The following is a 7,259-nucleotide window of genomic DNA, read 5'->3' as shown; positions in this document are numbered from 1 at the left end:
GCCTAAGGAACCATAGTCACCGCTCCTCCATGATCAAATTATGTTTTTTAGCATTTTACGGCCATAAAACTGGAATTCCGCGCGAGTCCCAAATTTTCGTGTGCTATAGCCCACGCCTTCCGCCGTGGGCCCGGGACCCCGGACCCGGATCGCCTAAAATTTTTTCGGTATGTCAAATACGGCCTAAGGAACCATATTCACCTCCCCGCCATGACCAAATTACATTTTTTGGCATTTTACGGCCATAAAACTGGAATTCTGCGCGAGTCCCAAATTTTCGTGTGCTATAGCCCACGCCTTCCGCCGTGGGCCCGGGACCCCGGATCCGGATAGCCTAATATTTTTCCGGTATGTCAAATACGGCCTAACGAACCATATTCACCTCCCCGCCATGACCAAATTACATTTTTTGGCATTTTACGGCCATAAAACTGGAACTCCGCGCGAGTCCCAAATTTTCGTGTGCTATAGCCCACGCCTTCCGCCGTGGGCCCGGGACCCCGGATCCGGATCGCCTAAAATTTTTCCGGGATGTCAAATACAGCCTAAGGAACCATATTCACCACCCCGCCATGACCAAATTACATTTTTTGGCATTTTACGGCCATAAAACTAGAATTCCGCGCGAGTCCCAAATTTTTGTATACTATAGCCCATGCCTTCCGCCGTGGGCCCGGGACCTCGGATCCGGATTGCCTAAAATTTTTCCGGGACGTCTAATACGGCCTAAGGAACCATAGTCACCGCTCCTCCATGATCAAATTATGTTTTTTAGCATTATACGGCCATAAAACTGGAATTCCGCGCGAGTCCCAAATTTTCGTGTGCTATAGCCCACGCCTTCCGCCGTGGGCCCGGGACCCCGGACCCGGATCGCCTAAAATTTTTCCAGGACGTCTAATACGGCCTAAGGAACCATAGTCACCGCTCCTCCATGATCAAATTATGTTTTTTGGCATTTTACGGCCCCAGACACGGACCGCCTAAAAATTTTCCGGAACGTCGAATAAGACCTAAGGAACCATAGTCACCGCTCCTCCATGACCAAATTACATTTTTTGGCATTTTACGGCCATAAAACTGGAATTCCGCGCGAGTCCCAAATTTTCGTGTGCTATAGCCACGCCTTCCGCCGTGGGCCCGGGACCCCGGATCCGGATAGCCTAATATTTTTCCGGGATGTCAAATACGGCCTAAGGAACCATATTCACCGCCCCTCCATGACCAAATTACATTTTTTAGCATTTTACGGCCATAAAACTAGAATTCCGCGCGAGTCCCAAATTTTTGTGTGCTATAGCCCACGCCTTCCGCCGTGGGCCCGGGACCCCGCATCCGGATCGCCTAAAATTTTTCCGGGACGTCTAATACGGCCTAAGGAACCATAGTCACCGCTCCTCCATGATCAAATTATGTTTTTTGGCATTTTACGGCCATAAAACTGGAATTCCGCGCGAGTCCCAAATTTTCGTGTGCTATAGCCCACGCCTTCCGCCGTGGGCCCGGGACCCCGGACCCGGATCGCCTAAAATTTTTCCGGTATGTCAAATACGGCCTAACGAACCATATTCACCTCCCCGCCATGACCAAATTACATTTTTTGGCATTTTACGGCCATAAAACTGGAACTCCGCGCGAGTCCCAAATTTTCGTGTGCTATAGCCCACGCCTTCCGCCGTGGGCCCGGGACCCCGGATCCGGATCGCCTAAAATTTTTCCGGGATGTCAAATACAGCCTAAGGAACCATATTCACCACCCCGCCATACCCAAATTATATTTTTTGGCATTTTACGGCCATAAAACTAGAATTCCGCGCGAGTCCAAAATTTTTGTGTACTATAGCCCACGCCTTCCGCCGTGGGCCCGGGACCTTGGATCCGGATCGCCTAAAGTTTTTCTGGGACGTCGAATACGGCCTAAGGAACCATAGTCACCGCTCCTCCATGATCAAATTATGTTTTTTAGCATTTTACGGCCATAAAACTGGAATTCCGCGCGAGTCCCAAATTTTCGTGTGCTATAGCCCACGCCTTCCGCCGTGGGCCCGGGACCCCGGACCCGGATCGCCTAAAATTTTTTCGGTATGTCAAATACGGCCTAAGGAACCATATTCACCTCCCCGCCATGACCAAATTACATTTTTTGGCATTTTACGGCCATAAAACTGGAATTCTGCGCGAGTCCCAAATTTTCGTGTGCTATAGCCCACGCCTTCCGCCGTGGGCCCGGGACCCCGGATCCGGATAGCCTAATATTTTTCCGGTATGTCAAATACGGCCTAACGAACCATATTCACCTCCCCGCCATGACCAAATTACATTTTTTGGCATTTTACGGCCATAAAACTGGAACTCCGCGCGAGTCCCAAATTTTCGTGTGCTATAGCCCACGCCTTCCGCCGTGGGCCCGGGACCCCGGATCCGGATCGCCTAAAATTTTTCCGGGATGTCAAATACAGCCTAAGGAACCATATTCACCACCCCGCCATGACCAAATTACATTTTTTGGCATTTTACGGCCATAAAACTAGAATTCCGCGCGAGTCCCAAATTTTTGTATACTATAGCCCATGCCTTCCGCCGTGGGCCCGGGACCTCGGATCCGGATTGCCTAAAATTTTTCCGGGACGTCGAATACGGCCTAAGGAACCATAGTCACCGCTCCTCCATGATCAAATTATGTTTTTTAGCATTATACGGCCATAAAACTGGAATTCCGCGCGAGTCCCAAATTTTCGTGTGCTATAGCCCACGCCTTCCGCCGTGGGCCCGGGACCCCGGACCCGGATCGCCTAAAATTTTTCCAGGACGTCTAATACGGCCTAAGGAACCATAGTCACCGCTCCTCCATGATCAAATTATGTTTTTTGGCATTTTACGGCCATAAAACTGGAATTCCGCGCGAGTCCCAAATTTTCGTGTGCTATAGCCCACGCCTTCCGCCGTGGGCCCGGGACCCCGGATCCGGATAGCCTAATATTTTTCCTGTATGTCAAATACGGCCTAACGAACCATATTCACCTCCCCGCCATGACCAAATTACATTTTTTGGCATTTTACGGCCATAAAACTGGAACTCCGCGCGAGTCCCAAATTTTCGTGTGCTATAGCCCACGCCTTCCGCCGTGGGCCCGGGACCCCGGATCCGGATCGCCTAAAAATTTTCCGGTATGTCAAATACGGCCTAAGGAACCATATTCACCTCCCCGCCATGACCAAATTACATTTTTTGGCATTTTACAGCCATAAAACTGGAATTCCGCGCGAGTCCCAAATTTTTGTGTGCTATAGCCCACGCCTTCCGCCGTGGGCCCGGGACCCCGGATCCGGATCGCCTAAAATTTTTCCAGGACGTCTAATACTGCCTAAGGAACCATAGTCACAGCTCCTCCATGATCAAATTATGTTTTTTGGCATTTTACGGCCATAAAACTGGAATTCCGTGCGAGTCCCAAATTTTCGTGTGCTATAGCCCACGCCTTCCGCCGTGGGCCCGGGACCCCGGACCCGGATCGCCTAAAATTTTTCAGGGACGTCAAATACGGCCTATAGAACCATATTCACCGCCCCTCCATGATCAAATTATGTTTTTTGGAATTTTACGGCCCCAGACACGGACCGCCTAAAAATTTTCCGGGACGTCGAATACGACCTAAGGAACCATAGTCACCGCTCCTCCATGACCAAATTACATTTTTTGGAATTTTACGGCCATAAAACTGGAATTCCGCGCGAGTCCCAAATTTTCGTGTGCTATAGCCCACGCCTTCCGCCGTGGGCCCGGGACCCCGGATCCGGATAGCCTAATATTTTTCTGGGATGTCAAATACGGCCTAAGGAACCATATTCACCGCCCCTCCATGACCAAATTACATTTTTTGGCATTTTACGGCCATAAAACTAGAATTCCGCGCGAGTCCCAAATTTTTGTGTGCTATAGCCCACGCCTTCCGCCGTGGGCCCGGGACCCCGCATCCGGATCGCCTAAAATTTTTCCAGGACGTCTAATACGGCCTAAGGAACCATAGTCACCGCTCCTCCATGATCAAATTATGTTTTTTGGCATTTTACGGCCATAAAACTGGAATTCCGCGCGAGTCCCAAATTTTCGTGTGCTATAGCCCACGCCTTCCGACGTGGGCCCGGGACCCCGGATCCGGATCGCCTAAAATTTTTCCGGGACGTCGAATACGGCCTAAGGAACCATAGTCACTGCTCCTCCATGATCAAATTATGTTTTTTAGCATTTTACGGCCATAAAACTGGAATTCCGCGCGAGTCCCAAATTTTCGTGTGCTATATCCCACGCCTTCCGCCGTGGGCCCGGGACCCCGGACCCGGATCGCCTAAAAATTATTTGGTATGTCAAATACGTCCTAAGGAACCATATTCACCTCCCCGCCATGACCAAATTACATATTTTGGCATTTTACAGCCATAAAACTAGAATTCCGCGCGAGTCCAAAATTTTTGTGTACTATAGCCCACGCCTTCCGCCGTGGGCCCGGGACCTCGGATCCGGATCGCCTAAAGTTTTTCCGGGACGTCGAATACGGCCTAAGGAACCATAGTCACCGCTCCTCCATGATCAAATTATGTTTTTTAGCATTTTACGGCCATAAAACTGGAATTCCGCGCGAGTCCCAAATTTTCGTGTGCTATAGCCCACGCCTTCCGCCGTGGGCCCGGGACCCCGGACCCGGATCGCCTAAAATTTTTTCGGTATGTCAAATACGGCCTAAGGAACCATATTCACCTCCCCGCCATGACCAAATTACATATTTTGGCATTTTACAGCCATAAAACTAGAATTCCGCGCGAGTCCAAAATTTTTGTGTACTATAGCCCACGCCTTCCGCCGTGGGCCCGGGACCTCGGATCCGGATCGCCTAAAATTTTTCCAGGACGTCTAATACGGCCTAAGGAACCATAGTCACCGCTCCTCCATGATCAAATTATGTTTTTTAGCATTTTACGGCCATAAAACTGGAACTCCGCGCGAGTCCCAAATTTTCGTGTGCTATAGCCCACGCCTTCCGACGTGGGCCTGGAACCCCGGATCCGGATCGCCTAAAATTTTTCCGGGACGTCGAATACGGCCTAAGGAACCATAGTCACCGCTCCTCCATGATCAAATTATGTTTTTTAGCATTTTACGGCCATAAAACTGGAATTCCGCGCGAGTCCCAAATTTTCATGTGCTATAGCCTACGCCTTCCGCCGTGGGCCCGGGACCCCGGATCCGGATCGCCTAAAATTTTTCCGGGACGTCGAATACGGCCTAAGGAACCATAGTCACCGCTCCTCCATGATCAAATTATGTTTTTTAGCATTTTACGGCCATAAAACTGGAATTCCGCGCGAGTCCCAAATTTTCATGTGCTATAGCCCACGCCTTCCGCCGTGGGCCCGGGACCCCGGACCCGGATCGCCTAAAAATTTTCCGGTATGTCAAATACGGCCTAAGGAACCATATTCACCTCCCCGCCATGACCAAATTACATTTTTTGGCATTTTACAGCCATAAAACTGGAATTCCGCGCGAGTCCAAAATTTTTGTGTACTATAGCCCACGCCTTCCGCCGTGGGCCCGGGACCTCGGATCCGGATCGCCTAAAGTTTTTCCGGGACGTCGAATACGGCCTAAGGAACCATAGTCACCGCTCCTCCATGATCAAATTATGTTTTTTAGCATTTTACGGCCATAAAACTGGAATTCCGCGCGAGTCCCAAATTTTCGTGTGCTATAGCCCACGCCTTCCGCCGTGGGCCCGGGACCCCGGACCCGGATCGCCTAAAATTTTTTCGGTATGTCAAATACGGCCTAAGGAACCATATTCACCTCCCCGCCATGACCAAATTACATTTTTTGGCATTTTACGGCCATAAAACTGGAATTCCGCGCGAGTCCCAAATTTTTGTGTACTATAGCCCACGCCTTCCGCCGTGGGCCCGGGACCTCGGATCCGGATCGCCTAAAATTTTTCCAGGACGTCTAATACGGCCTAAGGAACCATAGTCACCGCTCCTCCATGATCAAATTATGTTTTTTAGCATTTTACGGCCATAAAACTGGAACTCCGCGCGAGTCCCAAATTTTCGTGTGCTATAGCCCACGCATTCCGCCGTGGGCCCGGGACCCCGGACCCGGATCGCCTAAAATTTTTCCGGTATGTCAAATACGGCCTAACGAACCATATTCACCTCCCCGCCATGACCAAATTACATTTTTTGGCATTTTACGGCCATAAAACTGGAACTCCGCGCGAGTCCCAAATTTTCGTGTGCTATAGCCCACGCCTTCCGCCGTGGGCCCGGGACCCCGGATCCGGATCGCCTAAAAATTTTCCGGTATGTCAAATACGGCCTAAGGAACCATATTCACCTCCCCGCCATGACCAAATTACATTTTTTGGCATTTTACAGCCATAAAACTGGAATTCCGCGCGAGTCCCAAATTTTTGTGTGCTATAGCCCACGCCTTCCGCCGTGGGCCCGGGACCCCGGATCCGGATCGCCTAAAATTTTTCCAGGACGTCTAATACTGCCTAAGGAACCATAGTCACAGCTCCTCCATGATCAAATTATGTTTTTTGGCATTTTACGGCCATAAAACTGGAATTCCGTGCGAGTCCCAAATTTTCGTGTGCTATAGCCCACGCCTTCCGCCGTGGGCCCAGGACCCCGGACCCGGATCGCCTAAAATTTTTCCGGGACGTCAAATACGGCCTATAGAACCATATTCACCGCCCCTCCATGATCAAATTATGTTTTTTGGAATTTTACGGCCCCAGACACGGACCGCCTAAAAATTTTCCGGGACGTCGAATACGACCTAAGGAACCATAGTCACCGCTCCTCCATGACCAAATTACATTTTTTGGAATTTTACGGCCATAAAACTGGAATTCCGCGCGAGTCCCAAATTTTCGTGTGCTATAGCCCACGCCTTCCGCCGTGGGCCCGGGACCCCGGATCCGGATAGCCTAATATTTTTCTGGGATGTCAAATACGGCCTAAGGAACCATATTCACCGCCCCTCCATGACCAAATTACATTTTTTGGCATTTTACGGCCATAAAACAAGAATTCCGCGCGAGTCCCAAATTTTTGTGTGCTATAGCCCACGCCTTCCGCCGTGGGCCCAGGACCCCGCATCCGGATCGCCTAAAATTTTTCCAGGACGTCTAATACGGCCTAAGGAACCATAGTCACCGCTCCTCCATGATCAAATTATGTTTTTTGGCATTTTACGGCCA

The sequence above is a fragment of the Nicotiana sylvestris genome, unplaced genomic scaffold (genome assembly GCF_000393655.2).
Source record: "Nicotiana sylvestris unplaced genomic scaffold, ASM39365v2 Un00002, whole genome shotgun sequence".
Classification (NCBI taxonomy): domain Eukaryota; kingdom Viridiplantae; phylum Streptophyta; class Magnoliopsida; order Solanales; family Solanaceae; genus Nicotiana; species Nicotiana sylvestris.
The sequence above is the reverse complement of the archived record's forward strand: the minus strand, read 5'-3'. Positions refer to the sequence as shown.